The sequence below is a fragment of the Ailuropoda melanoleuca genome, chromosome 8 (assembly GCF_002007445.2).
Source record: "Ailuropoda melanoleuca isolate Jingjing chromosome 8, ASM200744v2, whole genome shotgun sequence".
NCBI lineage: Eukaryota > Metazoa > Chordata > Mammalia > Carnivora > Ursidae > Ailuropoda > Ailuropoda melanoleuca.
The window spans coordinates 17,619,726-17,642,106 of record NC_048225.1 but is presented as its reverse complement, the minus strand read 5'-3'; the positions used below and the strand labels follow the sequence as shown (position 1 = coordinate 17,642,106).

At 41.5% G+C, this 22,381-nt stretch overlaps 1 long non-coding RNA gene across 1 annotated transcript in view; it reads left to right on the top strand.

The window, feature by feature from the left end:
* The window catches only part of LOC117803332, a 236,440-nt gene that overhangs the window by 187,735 nt on the left and 26,324 nt on the right, over positions 1-22,381 (top strand). Inside the window, exons 4-5 of the long non-coding RNA XR_004627056.1 lie at positions 572-697; positions 21,006-21,064. This is a non-coding gene — a long non-coding RNA (uncharacterized LOC117803332). The remainder of the gene's footprint in view (positions 1-571; positions 698-21,005; positions 21,065-22,381) is intronic.

Below are 22,381 nucleotides of genomic sequence, written 5' to 3'. Positions count from 1 at the left end.
ACGCCTGTCTCTGCAGCACAGCCCCAGGTGAATGTCCGACTTTATGATACATTTGTGCCGGTGAGGGAATTGGACAAGAAGCGGAGGCAAATGGTTGCCAATCACCACTTCCCATACAGAGCATACGCTGTGCGAGCCCGTGACTCATGCCACACTCACCTGGACTCAGAGACCTCCAGGCACGGAGAGCTCTGTCTCCCCAGAATATTCCTCTGATTAATTATGGAGGGTCTCAGCCCTGCACCTCACACAGAGGCCCTTCTTGGCGGCTGGAGCCGAACTCCACACCCCTGGGGTGCATGCACTCTGCCCACTGGCTCTCCTCCCTCAGAGGCACAGGCCCAGCTGGGTCCTGCGTTGCCATGCCCCGCATCTCCCACAAGGGGGAGCCCTCGGAGGGCAGTGGAATTTTGGAAGCTGAAGTTTTCTCCTCCTGTCCTCTGATTTTCGCGCTTGACCCAACTGTGAGATTTCTTTGTTGCAATGTTGGGGTTTGAGATAACACTTCTGGAGGCTGCAGCCGAGAACCACAGCTGATGCCATCTTTTACTGTTTGTTGTTAATTACCTAGCATGATAAACGAAGGAGGAAAAGTAACAAAGAGCTTGAAGACTTCCATGGCTCCCAGGTCCTGCATGGAAGGCCGGCGGCCTCAGAAGGGCAGAACCAAGGAGGTGCCTGTGGCTGCAGAGGCCAGGTAGGTGCCCGGGAGAGGACGATGGAGGGGCTCACGGGGCGTGGAGGGGGGCACGAGAGGCACAGAGCCTCTGACGGTGGGAGGGTGGGGGAGTAGACACAGGGTGGTCAGGAGAGATTGAGGGGGGGAAAGGCAGTGCAGAGGACTGAGGGAGAGCAGAGGGAGGAGCCCCCAAAGGAGTGCAAAAGAACAAAACTGCTCTTCGGATGTGATGCAAAAGGCTGACCGCGCGCGGAGCCGGGGCTGCAGAGGGAGGGTTTGTGAACTGACTCAGAGACTCAAACTAGTTTGAAGTTGGTTCCAACTCTGCGGCCCAGAAACTTCACAGGACATGAGAGGCTGAGGCCAAGAGCCAGGGCTCCGCTGCACAAGAAGATTCAAAGTGAGTAGGTACATGCCTGAAAGTCCATGGAAGCCGTGGGGTTGTGTGCCACATAGCCACACCTACTGCGGACTCTGGACTTCCTGAACTGGGAGGAATTCTGGTCTGATGGCCTTTTCGGGTTTGCTCTGCTCCCAACCACTGTCTCAGACGTTCCCCTTCTTCCTGCAGCCTCCCGCGGTTGCTCTGGGTAATGGACCAGGAGTCAGAGTGCTCACTCTGCCACTTAGTGAGATTAGGTTAAGCGAGGAGACGTCAGAATCCCCTTTTTCTTTGTCTATAAAAGGGAGATAATAATATATTACTGATGAGCCTTATAGGATTTTTCTGAGGATTGAATAAGTAAGATAATGTGAATAAATGCTCCTAATAGATTATAATTGCTAGCTAAATAAAAGATGGCATTAATAATAATTAATCAGTTAATATACCCTTACGCTTCTCAGCGGGGTATTTTCCTACTGAGCTTTGGAGGAACATGTGTGTACTATTTGCGGGAAAATTTCAGTACATGACCCCTAATTGCCACATCACTTTTTAGAGTAAGCTCTTTGGCAGATAAGTGGGAAACTTTGTGTTCTTTCCCCTCTAGCCACCTTCAAATGTTCCCTCTCCCGGCCTCGGCTACACGTTTCTAGTTCGCAAACATGCAGGTGATGATTGATGGTGTCTGCTTGGTTATCTGACGAGTGGTTTGTCTACGTCCTCGACACTGTGCTGCTCAAGTAAATGTCACAATGTATCTGAGGCACATGATCAGACTATACTTGGAAGAAGCAAATAAGAGGCTGTGTTTATAATCCTATCGCCGTATTCCCTGCCTGGAATAGTCTTTCCTGACTACTCAGTACTTATTCATTAAAATGTCTCAGATGGGAAAATAGGGTCTACATTCTGGGTCAGGCTCTTTCCATTGACCTTCGAAGGCTAGAGTTGGCTTTGATACCTGTGGACACATTCATCCTTTCTTTGGGTTCCAGAAGCAGTGTGGTGTGCGGGGAAGGTAGTGTGGACCATGGGCAAATCCCTTGACTCTTCCCTGAGCCTTCTCTTTCCATCTGTCAGATGGAGTTGCTGCTACCCTTTCTTACTGCATCCAGCTGTACACGTGAGGCACACGTGAGACTGTGCCCGAACACACCAGAAGTTTGTGACCCTACAGCATTATATCATTATAAGGCATCATCATTGTTCTGCTGCGCATTCCTTACTAGCGACCTCCCCATATTTCACTACCTTAATTATTTTAAAAGTTATCTTTCCAGGGCGCCTGGGTGGCTCAGTCCTTAAGTGTCTGCCTTTGGCCTGGGTCATGATCCCAGGGTCCTGGGATGAAGCCCCGCATCATGCTCCCTGCTCAGCGGGAAGCCTGCTTCTCCCTCTCCCGCTCTCCCTGCTTGTATTCCCTCTCTCACTGCCTCTTTCTCCATCCAATAAATAAATAAAATCTTTAAAAAAAATAAAAGCTGTCTTCCCCCCGATATTCACAGATTCTCCTATTTCTTTTCTTCTCTCCCAACTGACTAATAAATTAACTATCGATAGAAATGCGAAGTTTAAGTCATATAGCTGCTCGCCTTCAAAAAGTTGGTGTCCTCTCTAAATCATGTGCATAGCTGCATAATATGTCCACGAACTGTATTTTTCTAAAGCCACTACACACCTGTATACATTGCTTCTTTCCAGCAGGTACTTACTCCCCTTTTAATACAAAATATACGCAAATGTGTATTTGAGTAAAACACATAAGCTGACATGCATACAGCATACTCACTCTGAGAGCACAGTTAATGGGGAAGAGGAATGAGTACCGCACCGTATCAGCATTTCAGGAATTCTAGAGCCCAACAGTGACCGCAATACACAATTCATGTGGTTAAAAAAAATCGTGGATCAATTTCTGCCCTGTTCCTAGTAATGAATATTGGTATCCGCCTCTTCCAGACAGACGCTCGGCAGCTTCAGATATTTTTAAATGAGTTTTTTAAAATACATTTGCAAAGTCAATTATTTTGAATCTCATCTGAAGCAATTAAAAAAAAAACATCCTGACATTTAAGGTGATATTTTTCCCCAAGTAAAATAATTACAAATAATACTAATTATGAACAAATCATTCAGTTACTCTCAGCCTGGTTCAACCTTTAGGTTAATAAACCAATCCATTAAAATTCATCTTGCTCAAAGGACCAATTTGTTAAAAAAATGTAGTGACCTTTCACCACAAGTATGATGGATATTTTCTTTAACAATAATCAGAGCTGTCTTTCCCAGAAGAGAGTGTGGTCAAGTGGTAGACGTGGTCAACTAGGGATCTGGTAATACTTCTAGATTAGGTACAAAATGATGTTGATGGTAACGAAGATGAATGTCTGAAACAGAAACTCTGTTTCAAAAAGTACCTGAAAGAGACGTCTGAAAATCTCAGAACAATTGCTCAGAAAAACTGATAATATCATTCTTCACAGCAGGAAAGATTTTAGATGCGCCCCTCTGTCTGCCTCTGGTGTTCATTCTGTCCAAAGATGTAAGGCAGGGATTTGCAAATACAGCCCATGGGCCAAATCCAGTCTGCTACCTGTTTCTGCGAATAAAGTTTTATCGGAACAAAGAACAGCTCTCCATTCCCACATTGTCAGTGGCTGCTGGCCTACGACAAAGACAGTCCAGTAGCCACAACAGAGACCTGAAATATTTATTATTTGGCCCTTTACAGAAAAAGTGTACCAACTCCCATTGTAGGGTAATGAAAAAAAAGTTATCTTTGAGTTTACGGCACCTACTAATATTTGAGCAGCACTTTATGGTTTATCACGTCTTACCGTGTTACTTTGTAACGGGTATTATTATCCTCCTATCACTGATGAAGGCATTGCAAACTTTCCCATGGCCCTTCGGACATTAACTGGGATAGGTAGACCTTGACCTCCAAAGAGGGAAGGGCGCTGCCCAGAAGGCTGCCGTGATAGCAGCCGTGGAGGAGGAAGCTCTCAAGATGTGGTCACGGTTGCCTGTCTCTTTCAGCCACCCGGATGTGGTCATTGCCATAGGATAGGCGAGGAAGCGATACTCTTGACATTCCGTTCCTTCTTTATCTGACCTTGGTCTAGGTGATTTTACACTCATTCTCCTTCTACGTCCCTCTTCTCATCATCAGAGCAATACTATTAAACAGAAAGGAGGGAAAAAATGCTTTGCAGTCAAACAAAGCTAAGCTTTATTGCCTCAACTCTCACTTATCCATACTGAAGGAATGTATCCGCCCCGAAATTGGCACTGTGGCATGGATATTCTGCAACAACCAGAAACAGAGATGTCTTTGTTTTTGGAATATGCTATCTTTTTTTTTTTTTAATTTGCTTTTTGAAATGGCAAATCCCCTCTTAATTACGTGATGCTTTTACTTGGTTTATTATCAAAATCATACTTTTCCCCCCTGAGCTCATTTCATATACTAGCAAGGTGGGCCGTGAGGTGCTGGATACTAGGACCAAGGAAGCCTGAAAGGAAGACCTTGCCTTTGAGATCCATAGATTTAAAACACATTGTTTGCAGTGACCAAAGACTTTCTTAATCTTATGCTTTCTTGGAATGAAAGTCAGGAAGACAACAAGAGAGATGAGAATAAGACACTCCTATGGCACACCTTCCCTGAAGATTCCAAGCCACAGATAGGGATTGAAACAACTGAGCTCTTTCAGTTTTTCCACTCAACCAACCTTTATTTGGCATGTCTACTGTGGGAGGTGCCGCGAGGAGTGGAAGGAGTATCACGGTGACAAAGATTCAGATATTCTACGAACTGATTCATTAGAGAAAGGAACGTGTGCATTTGCGACTATAATACAAATTAGAATAAACAACGGAATAGAAGTACAAATAAAACCTGAGCATGCTCCAAGGAGAAGTTCTTTTTCCTTATTAGACAGTCACTGAAGATATTGTGCAAGAAGTGGCATTTTGTGAGACCCGAGAACATATGGGTTTTAGACATTAGGAAATGGAAGTAGGTGGGCATTCTAGGAGCAAGCAGAGAGAACAAAGTCATAGAGCAAAGCGGAGGACTTGTATGAGATCAGAAAGCCATTCCCTCTGTTTGAAGCATCTGGTTACACAGGATTAGAGGAAGATAAGGTTGGTGAAGAAGGTCAGAGTCAGATTCTAGAGGGCCTTGAAATGCAGGTTAAGAAGTTTGGTCTTTACTATGTGGATGATGACAGTCAGTCCACGTTTTTCTGCAGGAGAATCGCGTGATCATACCTGTGATTTGGGAAAAGATGTAACAGATGTTTGGAAAGGTCTCGGAGGCCAGGTCACCAGTGAGCGGCTAGAGTAATGGGCCCTCGGAGGCCAGGTCACCAGTGAGCAGCTAGAGTAATGGGCCAGGCGGGATGAAGAAGGTTACACCTTCATCTTGGGCTCCCCTCGTGAGACTGTTCCTCTTCTCCTCTATAACCTGACTGTCGGAGGTTATAGCCCTGGCTGAGGGCTTTCTGAGGGCATTTATTTAATGGCATGCCAGTGGCATTTACTCATAAAACCAAAAAGCCATTGGGGCCAGAAATAGGGGTTTTGGTTACTTCCCCAGACAGGATGCAGTTGGGGTGATTATACGTGTGATTCATCGAGGTCGGGAAAGAAGCCCTCCACAAACAAACACCCCTCCCCTCCAAGCCCAGTGACTCATGGCTTCTTCAGCTTGGAAAGCTCTGGAGTCCAGGCAAAATTTGAGGTATGATGTTAAATCATAATTCTTCAGTGTTCATTGTTATAAAAGAAATATTTTTATTCATTCTTTTGGTTGTTCAAGCCTTGAGCATTTATTGAACTCTTACTGTTTTAGGCACAGAGAACGTGGAGTTATAAAACATAGTTCCTGCCCTAAAATCTTCTCCAGTTTAGTTGGGAAAACAGATAGAGCATAAAGAAGAGGTAGAGTATCTGACAAATGTCATGATTTCAAAAATGCAAACAGTGCCAGAGGGTCAGAGGAAAGACCCCTAATTGCTTTGAGAGAGGAAGGGTGGCCTTGGCATTAGGTCCTAAACAATGACTGTTTATCATTTAATCATTCATTCATTTCATAAATAATTTTCAGGCACTTCCTATATGCCAGGCTTTGTTCTAGATGTGAGATTTCGTGGTTTTGTGGAGTTTTCATTCTAGAAAGAAGATCCAAATATTAAATACACTTGGGAACCAAGCAAGGAAATCTTTACCCTCAGGGAGTTTACATTCTTGTAGAGGAACATTTCAGAGAGCAGAAACTAGCACTTCGCTCCAAGAAAGAAGAACACAGACAAAAGGAAGTGTGAATCCAGCCCTATGGGAAAAGAATGGAGAGAGAAGCCTCAGGTTTGGGGGTACTCAATATGACAAGAGGGCTTATAGAGACAAGTTGCCCTGATATTCTTTGGCTGGAGTTGACAGGCAGAAAATGGACACTGTTCTCACATAGAGACTCATAGAATCGAGTCCCCAGACGTTCTGATTTTTCAGTGTCCATCAGGAAGCCGAGTGCTGTGGTTTGGACTCACTGACAATTTTTCTGTACCTTCCATCTGAGTGTTCTGCAATGGCCCGGCGCCATAAAGAGAAAAACTTCATACACTGGCTTCCTCCTTGCTTAAATAATATTCAGGTCAAATTCTGTAACAGCCAACTCTGGCTTGGAGGTCATGCTTGATTCTCATTTTATCAGGTTGTCTAAAGTAACCAGGCCATGAGGTGGTTATTGTTATGGTACTCGTTGGAATGGGATTTGACCTATATAAGGAAAGAACTAGGACAGGAATAGCTCTTCAGCCCATCACAGACTTGGAGAGAACCAGTACAAGCAATTGCAGAATCACAGAGCTGGAAGGGACTCAAGGTGACTTAAGGTGATCCTGGCACCTGCCTCTGGGCACATATGTGCCTGTCTGGAAATTTAATATAAATTCTAGAACTCATTATTTTAACAATACGTAAAAGTTTGCCCATCCTGAATATAGTTTCCTTCGGGGTAGTGAAACTGCCTAGCCTTGGGCACAACATCTCTGAGCCGCCTCTTTTACAGGAGACCTCAGAACCTATAGCATATTCTTTTGAATATATTTAGTAGGGGGAAATCCTTGTCTTTGCAGGATGTTTTGCATTTTCAAAAAACCAAATGCCATATCTAATTGGTCCTGCTGAATGATACCATTTTTGATTAAAAATGAATTTAAATGCAGCTCTGAAATGATGAGGTGACATTTTTGTTTGGCTCATAACTGGTTCAAAAAGGACTTAGCAGCAATTGCAAAAGTCATAAGCATATATTTCCACAGATGGCTAACTTGAGGGCGCATGAGCTCTGGTAAGCTGCGCTGTTTCTCCCTCTCCTTGGTGAGCTCCTTGAGGTCGAGGAGCATGCCTTGTTTGTTTCCAAATACCAGCCCACCACAGCGGCAGGTGCATGTCAGGGGTGGTTTGTTGAATGAATTAAAAAACAATGTCATCACCTCATATTCGTATCATGAAGTCTTTGTCCATTTTTATTTATTCATTTATTTGGTTTTAGCACAGATGAATCCCAAGATCACCTCTTACCTTAAGGCTAATTAGCCAGCAAATGGCAAGGAAGCAGTCTGTGGTAAATAGAACACTGTTTGGGAAGAGAGTTCAGGTTCTAGTGTAGACTCTGTTTTGAGTATGGGGGTGGGTGGCTTTGGAAAGGCGCCTAAGCCTGTGTCGCCATCTTAATAAAGGGATGGAACTAGATGATGGAAAGGGTCCATCTGAAGAATAAAATATAGAGGAGCTACTCTGTGCCTATCTCTGCGCTTGTTGTGGGAAAATTTTTTAAGGTCTTGGTGTTGATCAGGATTCTGTGTTTGCAAGCGACAGAAACCCATCTTGATTTAGGTCAGGTCCAAAACCACATTCTGGAAGGGCAGGGGCACACCAGACTCCAGAAATTACCAGAATCAGGGACTCGGGTGCTGCCATGACACACTTCCTCCAACTTTGTCTTCAGCTTCTCTCTCGGGGTCAGTTTTATTCTCTCTCATCTGCTTCCTCCGGGAGGGTGAAGTTTGTAAGACCTCTGGAAAGTTCCCTGTGCAAAGGAAAACAAAATTCCATGACTGGTGGCTCCTCTTAGCACCAGGAGGTTGGCTGGAGAGAGGGGCAGCTCACCCAGAGAAGGGGTTGCTATATAGCCAACAATATAGAGCTCGGCTAAAGCCTGCCGTCCCCATTTGCTCCCCACTCCCGCCCTCCTCCTCTCGTTCCATACACATAGGCTGGTGACCTTCTACTCTTCTTGAAGGCCCTGCTCAGCTTCACTGTCTCCGAGGGCTGGCTGCTTGGGCAGCACCATGCCTTCCTGTCTGTGCTCCCAGAGCACCTGGAACCCATCTGTACTGGGCTATAGAGCTGCTCATGGTGCTCGCCATGGTCTGTTGACAGGCTTTTCTCCCCCGGGAGGTTGGAAATTCCTCAAAGACACTAACTGCCTTAATTGGTTCTGGGTTACCTTATCTACTATTGGGTTATTTATTTATTAATTATTGGCAGCGTACTGTGTACTAGGTTCGGAGGATTGAAAGAGAAGTAGCCCAAAATCTCTGTTCTCAAAACGATCAAGGTCAAGTGGGAAACATGATAAATATGATATACAGACAGTCGCAGTGCAATGCATGGGATGGATCCACCACAGGCATCTGAGCTGGTGTTACAGGAGTGCATAGCACACGGGGTAGTCTCCTCCCTAAACAAGGACGGGGTGGAGAAGGCCAGACAAAGTTTCCAAGAGGTAGAAAGGGCCCCCCCTGGGCTGTACTGGGTCCTACTGAATAGGAAGATTGAGCCTGCTTGTGTAGGGTCTGGGGGTAGGGGAGTGTTCTTTGCTGTAGCCTACGCGAAGCTCAGGGATGCCTGAAAGTGGAATGTAATCAAAGGCTTATGTTTGGATGGCATAGATAAGACAGAGATACATGAAATAACTGGAAAATAACCTTCCAATGAAGTCCTAATTTTACAATACAGTGCACTAGAAGTATGGAAAGATTGAGATAACCGTGGACTTGAAAAGGAAATCCTTCAAAAAATGTGGGTATTGATTCACTTCATGGAGACTTAGTTCTACATCTGAAATCAGAGAGTCTGAGTTTCTGTCTCACTCTGCCAGGTACTAGCTTGGTGATAACTTCTCAATCTCTATCATAAAACGAAGAATCTCAGAATTATACTGAGAATAAAATAAAACATGTGAATGAAAGTACTTAGTAAACTGTATGGCCTTTCATAAACTTGTTATTCTTTAAATCTGATTATCTTTAAAACAAAGAGCTCTTAATTGACAAGAGTATTTCAAAGATCTGAAAAGACATAAATATAGTTATGTGGAAAGATACAATATTCATGTTAAGTGTTGTGTTAATTTTACTTTCTGGCTTAAAATTTTGGTTAATGCGATTGCAAAATGCATGTTAATGAGTTGATGATGGCTTCTTATATGTTGCTGATTCTGAGGATCGGGCAGAGAAACACTGCTTCAGGGTACATGGTCGGACCCAGCTGGACATGTGACATGTTAGGAATTAAGACATTTGGATGGTGTGACTATCAGGTGTTCTCTCTACTAAGTGAACTGCTTTTTTGTAGGCAGGTTTGCTTAAGGATTTCCTTCTAGCTACAGAACCTTATGAGGTAAAACTTCCCCTTCAGTGCCATGGTCTCCTCCTCTTGAAGGGTCCTAAAGAGCCGCACTCATACAAAGGACCCAAAAACATGTAATCCCATTATATTCTGTGTGAGCCCATCTTATCTCTGCCCAGGTGTGGGAGAAGGCCGGTGAGTACATCCAACAGATGCAGAATGACCCACTAAAGGAATCGGAACTCTTTGGGTGTATCCCAAAGATTACGGATGAAATACTAAAATTTAGTTGACTCCATATATTCAGGCAAATCGGTGAATAATCTTTACTCCATGTGCTCCTTCAGTTCTCCAATGTTCTTGCCTATTGTGTGGAAAGAAACACCAGCCTTGTTGCCCACATCTCCCACCAGTGCTAACTCTGAGCTGATCCTTACAGGAGTCAGAATGGCTCTAATGCTTTACTATGTTTCTGTGAGGGTGGCCCTGAGAAGCATGGGATAAGGCATTGAGATTTGTCACTCATTCTCATTTGGTGGTAAGCGTTCAGAACCTGGAAGTGGAGGCTCATTACTCCCAGGTAGGGGGTCAAAGACATGACCAGTTGGTAGTCCTCTCTCTGCACCCATGGTTCGATCTACCTGGACCTAACTCTTGTAATGGCTGCCTTTCTAAAACTTACCTGAGGAAGGAGAACCCGGCCCCTTCTTGGAACACTAGGTCTATGAGATGTTAACACAAGTTCCACCACATAGCAAGGTAGTCTTAGGTCAAACAAGTTGAGACATTCTGACTACGTCCCCACTGGAGATACAAAAGGCACATTAACATACCGAAGGCTGCAAAAAATTGAACTCCGCTTTCCCAGAGTTATTTGGCTATAGGGCTGTTTTACTTAGTAATACTCATAAGCATCTTGAGTACCTCTTGTTCCTCCACAGTACAGTTTGGAAAATGCTGTTCTTAGAGAAGTTTTGATCCCAGTGGTTCTCTTAAATATCCCATACTTTATTAAATGAGAGGTTTCCAGGAAAGGGGGGCTAAAATAAGCAATCAGTCTTCTGGTCCGCTCATCCAGTAAAACTCCATTTCCAAGATTAATTCAGAAAAAAAGTTTTTCTTCTTTTCCATTAGACTGGATAGATCTCATGGAAAATCCCTTGAAAATGTTGAGGTTGATGTTTCTTCTCCTTCCCCTCTGCCCTTTTTCTTTCCTTTGTAAAGAATGAGTCTGGGTGTGATTTTATAACTATTATAGTTTGTATTTGATGGGACCCGATGGAAACCTACTCGCCAAGAGACAGAGTAACAGCCCATAGTTTTAGCCAGTAGTTTTAGCTGTAATCACAGAAATATCCTTTCCTCTTCTTCAGTCTTTCCATTGCTCTGTGATTGTGAGCCATATCTTTAAAAGACTCTTTCTAAAAAGTGCTAAGATTGTGCTTTCCTTCCATAAGCTCTACAAAGCATCCTTTTTTTTTTTTTCCTACGCACAAAATAGTCAGGAAAATACTAGACAATGGGATCAACTCCACTCGATGTATGTTTTATTTTATTCCTCCTCTCGGAAGCTTTTTTATGTCAACATTCTTCTCCTCTTATCTCTGATATCCTCTGCATCTCTTCAGATTTATTCAATTCATAGGATGTGATTTTACCTATGATGACACAGGGCTTTGCAGCTGACCTCCTTCCATTCATCTGTGTATTTTTTCTGCCAACTAGAATTTAAAGTTTATTTGAGGTAGGGACAATGTATTTAAATCTTTCATATCGTCTTCAAAATCTCATGTGCAGTGCTCTGTATGGAGTTGACGTTTATTTGAATGGATTTAAGAATACAAGGAATGAATGTGGATTTAATGTCTATATGTCTAGAATGTGAATGTCGGAGTCCAACTGACATGTGTCAAATCTCAGGCCAAAGAAGCATGAATAATCTGTGTGTTCTGGATCAAGTTACTTCTCTTCTCTGAGATTCCATTTTTTTCCTTTTTTTTTTTCCTTAAAGATTTTATTTATTTATTTTAGAGAGAGAGAGCGAGCATGTAAACAGGGGAAGGAGCAGAGGAGGAAGGGGAGGGAGTGGGAAAGAATCTCAAACAGGCTCTGTGCTGAGCACGGAGACTGACGCAGGGCTCGATCTCACAACCCTGAGATCATGACCTGAGCTGAAACCAAGAGTTGGATGCTTAATCGACTGAGCCACCCAGTCTTCTACAAAATGAAGATAATGTATTTTTTTTCAAGGACTACATGAGGCGAGTAGTCAACAGTTTATGTTCCAGTGTCCTACAGCTCTGGGTTTGAATCTCATCTCTGTGTTGCTCCATCTTCTTGAGCACGTTAGTTAACCTCTTTAAGGCTCATTTCCCTCATCTGTGAATTGGGGTCTATCACAGTATTTATCTCATGGAGTAGTTTGAATTAAATGGATTCAATGAAATAATGCATGTGAAACTTAGAATGAGACTTCATACCTAGTAAGAATTCAATTAATGCCAACTATTACTTTAGAAACATGCCTAGTATATCTGACACCAGTGCGCTGCCACTGGTAGACACTCTCTAGACAGGATAAAGGAACTTATTGCATAACTTTCTCATATGAATGACATTCTGACTCTTTCAGCTATCTGAAATGGGACCAAATTCTTCTGAAGAAAAGGCTTTCTTGGAAGGATCATGAACATCTGGATTAAAAAGAGCTTACATTCTCGAAGTGTAGTGGGTTGGAGATATTTTTTATTGAACATAGCCATCTTGTGATTTGATTTCCTCAGGATATGAATCAGAGAGAAAAAAAAAAACTGAATTTTTGTCCCAGAAAGAAAGGGGAGGACAGGCGGAGGATTTTTCACTGGTAAGGCAATTTACACACTTGTCCTTTTCATAGTGACTCATGGTCTATGATACATTTCATAGCAATGTCTATGAGTTTCCAAATCTGGAACAAGACATATCAGCCAAATAAGGGATAAAGAAGAAAACAGACTTTTAATCCACCTAGTTACCATTCACAGAATTCTAGAAGTGGAACTTCAAAAAAATGACTGTGCTAGCACCCCACGTGTATTTGTATCTTTAAACCCATTGAGAGAGAATTAGCTAATCACTTCCCAAATACCTTTAGCAGAACAGCAGAAGAATTCCATCACCAGCCCTACTGTTTTATTAAAACTTCTTTCTTCCTAATCTTTTCCCCAAACCATGTTTCTTTCCTGCCATAACTTGAAGCTAACTCTTCTTTTCTTGCTTTCATATTGGCTGACCTAAGTTCATCTTAAAATGACATTGTAGACTTTTTTAAAAGTTATTAAGCCTTATCCTTTAGCGTTTTTATTTTTCTAATCAAGCAAATCCATTTAAAAAGCCCCCTTAAGTCTAATTTTTTCATACATCAGGTCATTTGAGGTTACTATTCTGAGGGTGTTCCCCAGATATTCTAATAATAGAATAAAAAACACCAAGACTTTGTTATATTCACTTGGGTATCCCCAGGACATACTGCCACTCAGAATTCATTATAGGCACTTAAATAAAATGTCAACTGAATAGGTAATTATGACCTCATGTTTATAAAGTTTCTTATACTTTTTGAAAAGCTTTAACTTTCTCAAAAATTCCTGTCTGAGGTTCTCTTATTTTCTCTGCAACCTCTCGCCCCGGTCACCAAATCTTTTTTCCTCCATCCCCAAATCTTACCTTTAGTTCTAAACACAGTAAGTGGCAAAATGCAGGTCTGTTTGGTCTTCAAATCATGTGAGTTTATTGACTTAATCTGAACGTTTATTTACAAAGCAGAGCTACTAGAGTTTTGAAAAATATAGACCCTCAAACTTAACCTTATACTCAGAAAATGAAGAGAAAAATGGAAAGAGTACATACCAGTTCTAACATGTCTTTGGAACATCTGAACGTTGTGATATTTTTTTAATTGCAGAATGTGATTTGTTTATAGATAGCTTTTAGTCTTCTCTGACCGTGAGCTTCAGTTTTCACTTCCTTTCTGCAAGCCTATCATTTTTTTCACATGGTATCTCCGCATTTTGTTCTGGGTATGAAGTATTAACAAGACATGACAGGGCACTTTTAAGCTCTTCATCACCAAGATGTCTCATGGCGCCTCGACTGAGTGTTGTGTGATCAGTGCAAGGACCTTGGGACACCTCGTGATGAAAAACTTGCTGTTTCTACAGATTTGTGTGTGTGTGTGTGTGTGTGTGTGTGTGTGTGTGTGTGTATATGTATGCTGAAATCAACATTCTTTACCATGCATTTCATTGACTTTTCTAGAACTTACAAAGGTGGGTATTATATGATCAGGGAGACAGGGTCTTTTGTATTGAGCTCTTCAAAGGCAGAGTCTGTGTCAGAAATTTTTATACCCCCATCTCCTAATCCATGTCCTGGCACAGAGCAGGTCGTTCATACATAGTTCTTACACTGAATTGACAGTTATAAGAAAATCCAAGAAATCTGAAACTCAGTCTAGATTTTGTCCCTAACAGTGTGTCCTTAGATAGGTCACTGAGCTTGTTACATCCTCTGTAAAATGGGATTTCTGTCTACTTTTGAAAGACCAATGGGAATGTGAGAGTTCCAGGAAATTGGGCCTTACACAATATTTGTGTTAAACTTCACAGGCCAGGTGGAGTTTAATCCTTAAGTAAATAACTTACAAACTGATGGCCCTTGTGTGAATAATCAAAGCAAAGGGACTCTTGGTGACTTACTTGGGGATCAGTATCTTTAATGAGTATATCATTTTCGGATAAATTTCTATGACCTCAATATCTGTTTTTTCCCATAATTCACATTCCATTTGGATCATCATTATTATTGAAATGGAATTGTTAGCTTGAAGATATGCTGAGAAGCGGTTTGCTACAATTTGGATTCATAAATCTTAACAGGAAGAGCCAGGAATCCAGTGGCTCAGAGCATTGTGAAATCATTAAATAAGGTTTCTGGAATATGTGAGCAGCCTACTACTTTCTCATTAATCTGAGGCAGAATGCCCAGAAAGAGTATTTCATAAAGGTTAATGCAAGAGAAAAGTCCACTGACTCATTGTTGAGTGCTGGATGACCTAGGAATTTATTGCATTTATCAATGAAGGAGATATGTGTTCTAATGTTCTCTTACTAGGAAAGTCATCGTAAACTTGTAAAGGAACAATTCTGATGATTTCTCTCACTTTGTTTTCTCAGTGGTTCTCAAACTTGAGTAGGCATTGTCATCACTTGGAGGACTTATTTTTTCTTTTTTGAAGATTTTATTTATTTATTTATTTATTTATTTATTTATTTATTTATGAGAGAGAGAGCATGTGAGCAGGGGAAGGAACAAAGGGTGAGGGAGATGGAGGGGGAAAGAATCTGAAGCAGACTCCTCACTGAATGGGGAGCCCAGCCCAGGACTCTATCTCATGACCCTGAGATCATGAGCTGAGCCAAAACCAAGAGTTGGACGCTTAGCCAACTGGGCCACCCAGGCACCCCCAACTTCCTGGAAGACTTATTAAATCACAGATAGCTGGATACTCCCCTCAAAGTTTCTGATTAAGTAGAGATGGGTGGGGTGGGTTTCCACAGTTTGCAATTATAGCAAGTTCCCAGGTGGTGCTAATGCTGAAGGTCCAGGGACCACATGCTAAGAACACTGCGCTACCTGAAGATTGCCAGGACTGGAAAAAATAAATATTCCATGGACCACTGCTCTTTTCTGAGACTACTTTAATAAAATGGGACTTAGATACCATCAAGGCACAAACCACAGGCAGACATCAGTAGGTCAGAGTGTCTGTATAGAACTACGATAAATACTGGAAAAAGAAACCCAGAGTTGTGTTGTTGTTGTTTCAAGTTGAACTTTCAGCTCCTTCATGACTTTGAAGAACACGTTATTGTGGTCTTTGCCAAACTTCTTCTTGAGTCATCTGAAAATATATTGCCTGAATCTTTAAAAGCAAAAGAGGGACAATATGTCTGCATTTTCCCCCATATTGTCATTTTTGGTTCCATTCTCTCTTTCTCAACAAATGGACCATGTATCCCAGTGTCCTCTCCTCTTGCCTTATGATCTAATTAGATATTAGACAATAATCCTCTATCAAGTTTTTTTTAAGTTGAGTACTTCTTTCAGATATAGGCACAATGTCATCAATTCAGTTTATTTTCCTAGAGCCTATTTCATTCAATTTAGTTCAATGCAATTTAACACCCGTTGACTAACTATATGCCAAGCACTATTTTGGATGCCTAGGGACAGGCATGACCAAGACCAACACAAATTCCTGCCCTTGCAGAGCCTACAGTCTAGCAGAGACAGACAGATAGTAAACATAATACATAAATTAATACATTACATTGCTGGTAGTAATAGACCCTAAGGAAAAGAGGAAATGAAAGCAGGGTAATGAGGTTTAGGGCTTCAGAGGCCATCAGCAGAGGGCTGGCTGTGTGTACACTTGAGCAAAGATCCCCTAAGTAAGACTACAAGCATGTGTATATCTGGGGAAGAGTGTCACAAAGAGAACCACCGATGCAAAGGCCAAAAGGCAGGAGCTTGCCTGACATACTTACAGAATAGCAAAGAGACCAGTGGGGCTGAAGCAAACAAAATGTGTGAAGGGAAAGTCGTAGTAGATCTGAGAGGTAACAGAAGCAAAGTCAAGACCATATAAGCAAGGCTTTGTAGGTCACTGGAAAAGATGTTGGCTTTCATCTGAGCGAAATGACGGTCCCTGCAAGGTATTGACTTTTAAAGAAGGATCTGCTTGAATGTTATATTTAGAATAGACTGACCAAGGCAAGGATAGATAGATGCTGAGAAACTAGTTATGAGACAATGTCAGTAACCCAAGCATAAATGATGTGGTTTGGGCCAAGGGTTGATCAGTAGAGATGGCGAGTATTTCAATTGTGCATGTATTTTTGAAACCAGAGTTCAACAGGTTTTCATGACAGATTGGATGTGGAATGTTAGAGAAAAAGGAGTCAAGATTTTTGGCCTGAGAGACTAAAAAGATGAAATTGCTATCAATTGAGATGTAAAAGCTGCAAGAAGAACAGGCCTGTGGGGAATACTGGGATTTGGGTTTTGGATATAGTGAGTTTGCCATGACTTTTTGACTCCTGACTGGAGGTGTCTGAATGGTTGTTGATCATGTATATGTGGGACTTATGAGAATATATTGAGTACATCTGGGTTACAGATGGAGTTGTCAGCATGTTGGTATTAAAAGCTGTGAGGATCAATGAGATTATCAGTGAATGGGTATAGAGAAAGTAGTGAAGGGCAGGACTCAAGCCTGGGGGCCTCCAGCATTAAAAGATCAAAAAGGAAAAAAAGGAATCACAAGAAGAGATGGAGACGGTGTGGCCATCAAAGTAGGAGGAATAGTGGGGGTGTAATGTCCTAAAAACCAAAAGAAGGAAGTATATCAAGTAGAGGAGAGGGAAAAATAGTGTCAGATGCTGATGATCCATCAAGTAAGATGAAGACTGAAAATCTACCATTGAATTTCACAACTAGATATCATCGGTGACCTTAATGAGAACATATCTGGTGCAGTGGTAATGGTTAAAGCCTGGTGTAAGTAGCTTAAGACAGAATGGTAGAAGAAGAATTGGAAATAGTGAGGAAAGCCAGCTCTTGAAGTTCCTGCCAAGGGAAGCAGAGAAATGGAGTAGAAACAGGTGGAGAAAGTGAGGTCAAGCTGAGGGTTTGGTGGTGGAGGTGGTGTTTGTGTTGATTTGGAATTGGGAGAAATAACAATATGGTTGCACGCTGATGGAAATGATCCAGTAGACAGGGACAGATTAATGTTTCAGGAAAAGTATGAAGAATTCCTTGAGCAATTTTGTTGCGCTGGCAAATGGCCAGAACATCTAATATCCAAGTGAAAGATTTGGCTTCAGAGAAATAAAAAATTTTCATCCACGGGAACAGGCATGTTGAGAGGTACTAATACTGGTGGGAGAGGTAGATGGAATGTTGAGATCCTGTGCAAAATCCCTTTTGACTTCCTCAGTTTTCTCTAAGATGTAAGAAGCAACATTATCTCATAAAATATCAAAAATTATTCAAAAGAAAATAAAGCCCAAATATATGCCTCTACAAATATTTATTGAAAAAATAAAACAAAGCCAAACACAATATAAAAAGTATGCAATAAATGTTTCATTTTAGGAGTTTTCCTAAATGGACTGAATTGACTGAGGTTTGAAAATAGAGATGTAACGTCTGTTTAACTAGGGAACCCTTCTTTTCCTGGTAAATGTCTCAGTATCAAGCAGGCATTCTTCATTGCTCTACTAACCTCCAAAATTGTTCAAAGTTAGGGGTATTTTTATAGAACATTTGTATTTGTCAATTCAGTGTGCATGAATATCTATAATATTTTTTAGATGCTGAATGTGGGTGGAGTAATTTCCATGGGAATTCTTCTACAGTGATCTCTTGCTCTTCATTTCAACAAGATGGCTGACCTCTACCATCTTGTCAGTGTTGTCATTTGGCACTTTGAAGATATTGGCTGCAGTTCTTAAACAGATATTAATAGGAGTTTTGGCTATTCTTATTGAAGATAATGTCTTAAACTTAATCAGAGATAGGAAGCACACATATGATTTAAAAAAGAGAGAGATAGTAGACCCTTTAAATTATGTTTCCTCTCGGTGGTAAAATATGTATATATATATATATATCTCACTTTATGGAGGATTGAAATTATAAATTGTATCTTAGTGCTCTGCTTGAACAAAGTTTACAAAACAATTCAGAAGGCATTGTATAAATGTTTTTCAATAATAATAAAACATGTTTAAAAAATACTTAGTGGGGGTTCTTCATATTGGTGAACCAAGTATGTTTGAAGCAAAAGAAGAAGAACCATAGCATTGAACTTATAGGATTATAGGGGAAATGAAATGAGATTGCCCATGTAAAGTGCTTACAGCACATTGTTCATGGTAAGTGTCCAATAAATTATGTAGTAAGTAGAAGGTGATGTGGTTCCTTAAGAAAGGTACAATAAAATTGTCAAAATTAGGGGACTATTCTTAGTTAGCTGTGTATTTTTTGGCAGAGGGAGAGGGTGGCAGAAGGTTACTGTAGCCCCACATTACTTTATTGAGGACTGGCCTTTAACAGTAGAACCATATAAGGACTGAATCACAAGAAATAAGCACTCAGCATTATGTGCGAGGCAGTATAGTAAGCATCTGAAATATATATTTTATTTGGTCCTTATGATAGACCTGCACAGTAAGTTGTATTCATTGTGTAGATGAGGAAATTGAATTGGGGAGACGTGAAGTGCTACAGTGGGCAAACTCTGCAAATTGCTAAGTCAACTGAAATACCAAACTGCCCCAGAGAGAGCAAAATCCTCACCAAAATCACAGTGTGATTCGACTCCTAAGTCGACAATCTTCTTTCTACTACTAGTCTACCATTGAATTGCTCATCTAAATCCAACTCAAATTCAAGTGCATGTTGCTGGCTTGGTCAGAATCAAGGAGTCTATGTACTTTGCTATCCATCATGGGATTCAGTTTACAGTTCTAAACATGTATGTAGAAAAGGCTTATGCTTTGGTATCAACAGAGATTGAAGACAATAGGAAAATCTCACCTTCTGTCCCATGAGGCAAAAAGCTCTTCCCATTCCTGAAAGCTGTAATATAGTTTCTTTAGAACATGGCTGTGTTTCAAACATGTATTGTTCTGGTTGATGAAAAAAAGAATTTTCCCTCTCTCTTCCTACAGGAATGCCAAAATGAAAACACAAAAAAGCAACAACAAAAAGAATACCCAACCTAATTTTTAAGATTTTTCTATTCTGAACAAAGGAAAATCAAAAACAATAACTTTCTTTTTTTTTTAAGAGGAAAACCAAATGGTAGTAGCTTGGTTTTAACAGCTTTTGGGAGAATTTTAAAGATGTAAGACTGCCTTTATTCATGGTAATTAGTTGTTTAACACCGAGAAGCTTCATCTATGAATGAAAGAGGACAGTTTGGCTGGCAGAACAACTTACAAATATAATAATTATTGCATGAATATTATGTAAATTCAATAAATTCATTAAATAATGAATACATACAACATAACATTTTACCCCTGAGTTTATTCCAGAACAAAAAAGAAATCAATACAAGCATTTTGAAAAAAAGTTAATATAGAAATATCAACTTTCCAGTTCTCAACCCTTTTAAATTTTTTTTCTTAAGATGTGAAAATGTAAACTCTCTGCTCCATCTATAGTTGGCCACCTAAAATAGGAAAAATGATGTCAGAGCATCAAAATGTGTGTGTGTATGTGTTTTTTTTTTCCTCTCTCTATAACCTAGGTGGGAGATGGGAAGTTCTCATTTGGGAAGGGGCAGGAGAACTGCCTGGGTTTCCATCATGAGTTTAGTATGAGAGTAACTATGTACAACCATATGACGGATTTACACTTTCAAAAGGAGAAGAAAATGTTCGTTCATGTCTCCAAAGACTGGTTGAAAACAGGAGAAGCTGTTGTTAATTGAAGCACAAAGCTTAATGGCTAAAAGGGTTGATAAAGATAGAAAATACTTATCAAGAGGAACTGTGACTATCTTTTTCTCCAAAGAATTTAAAAAATCTGCTTACCCTGCTTCTCTGATAACCTAGGGGCTCTTCCCTCAGGAGAGACAGGCGTCTACACTGATAATTCTCTTGAGCGCACCAGGGTCCCCCGAAAGACTTCCCTCCTCCCCATCCCCATCTCAGGACTTGCTTATAAGGCGTATACGTTTTATATGTTATGTTACACGTGAGGCTTGCTTGGCCGCTTCTCATGCCCAAGGGCCAGCCCCCTGGCCCCTTATGGCTGATTGCAGAAGGCCTGAAATCCTTCGAGGGAGAGGAAGAGAAAGAGGAAGAGGGCAGAGACCCAGCCCGGCTTCCTCCGGCTTCCTCCGGCTTTCATCCACTTCATCTGAGGACTCTGTGACTCATCCCTGAGTTCTCCACCCCCAAGCAACTTCCACCAAATCCCAGCCCCCTAGATTCGTGTTGAACATTTTCTTTAGTGGTGTCATCTGGTTCTGAGACGACAGGGAATGCTGATTTTATTCGAGTCCTTTCAACAAACTCACCGAATTGTTGTTGCCCCTTGGCAGGCATCCTGTCACTCTCTATGCTTCGTGGCATTCCACGAACACCTCATCCCGCGTTACTTTCCTCGTTTCTTTTTTTTTTTTTTTTGTTAAGTCCTCCTTTTGTTTAGTTTAGAACAAGCCCTCCTTTTTTCCCCCCCCTACAGACTTGTCTTGGAAAAAATGGAGAAGAGCCAGTAAACTTGGCTTCCTCGCTTCTGCTCATGTGAGTATCATTTATATTTCTAACTATTATGCAACTGTCATGAAAGCCCTGCCTTTCCCCAGGTTCCTGAGGAGGAACTGCCTTGTTTGATCTTTGCGACGCTGGCACTCTTTTAGAATTAACCATGGAAAAACTTGATGACACTTCCGTGGTTCTTGTAAAATTCATCTTTGGGGTAATTTTACGGTGTGTGTTTCCCCCCTTGAATGTTTAAGAGAGCTGGATTTCTGTCTCTTTGCGGAGCGTTCTAGCAGCTGTGTCTCATTTGCTTTGCAAGGGCATTGGAAGAAATTGCTATTTTGGAAGCTTCTCAACATATGGGATAATTGTATAAAGTACTTTACAGCTTGCATAGTGCGTTCCCATTATTTCACCCAGTTCATTTCTCAAAGAAACCCAGGACATGTTTACATTTTTTCAGAAAGAGGGAGAAATAGAGGTACTGAAGAAGTAATGGAAGCTTGGCAGGGCAATTTATCTCACTCTGCAATTAATCAACAGATTCAGATCTCTTCTTTCAGATCCCTCAATACCTATGATCAGAAAGCCTCATGCCTTGGGGCACCTGGGTGGCTCAGTTAAGTGTCCAGCTCTTGATTTTGGCTCAGGTCATGATCTCAGGGTTGTTAGATCGGGCCCTGAGTCAGGCTCTGCACTCAGCGGGGGAATCTGCTTGTCCCTCTTCCTCTGCTCTTCCCTCCCCTCCCCGCTTGAGGACTCTCTTTCTAGAATAAATTTTAAAAATCTTTAAAAATCCCTCATGCCCTTTGACCTGAACAGGTAGATAGACATACCTTCTGTGCATCTGCAGAACGTGTAGCCTGGCTAGTGTTAGGTCTGCCCTAGCCAAGAGCTTCTGAGGGACGGACATTGGCAACTGGGCTGTTTAGCTCTGTTATTGAAAGTGGTATCTGGATGGCTCAGAGTACCAGTTTTGGGGTCACACTGCCTGGGTTTAAACCCAACTTCCAAACTTTATCAGCTGTGTGATATTGGATGAGTCACTTAACCTTTCTCAGACTCATTTTTCTTATCTGCCAAATGGGAACACTCATTACTACCTCATGGAATTAGTGTGAGGCTGAACTGACGGCATCCACGCAAGGCTGTAAGCGCAGTGCCCAGCACACACAGGGAGCCCTCGGTAAATGTTAGCTAGTACCATGTTGTGGTTCCAAAGGTGGCCACCGGCTCGTTCTTTCCTAAGGTTCATTGAAGTTGCTTTGTCTCTTGAAATTATACCTATGGCCTAGTCGGGACTGAAGATAGTTGGTGGTCCTAAGAGGAGGCTTATAGGGCAGACAGAACTTACTAGCA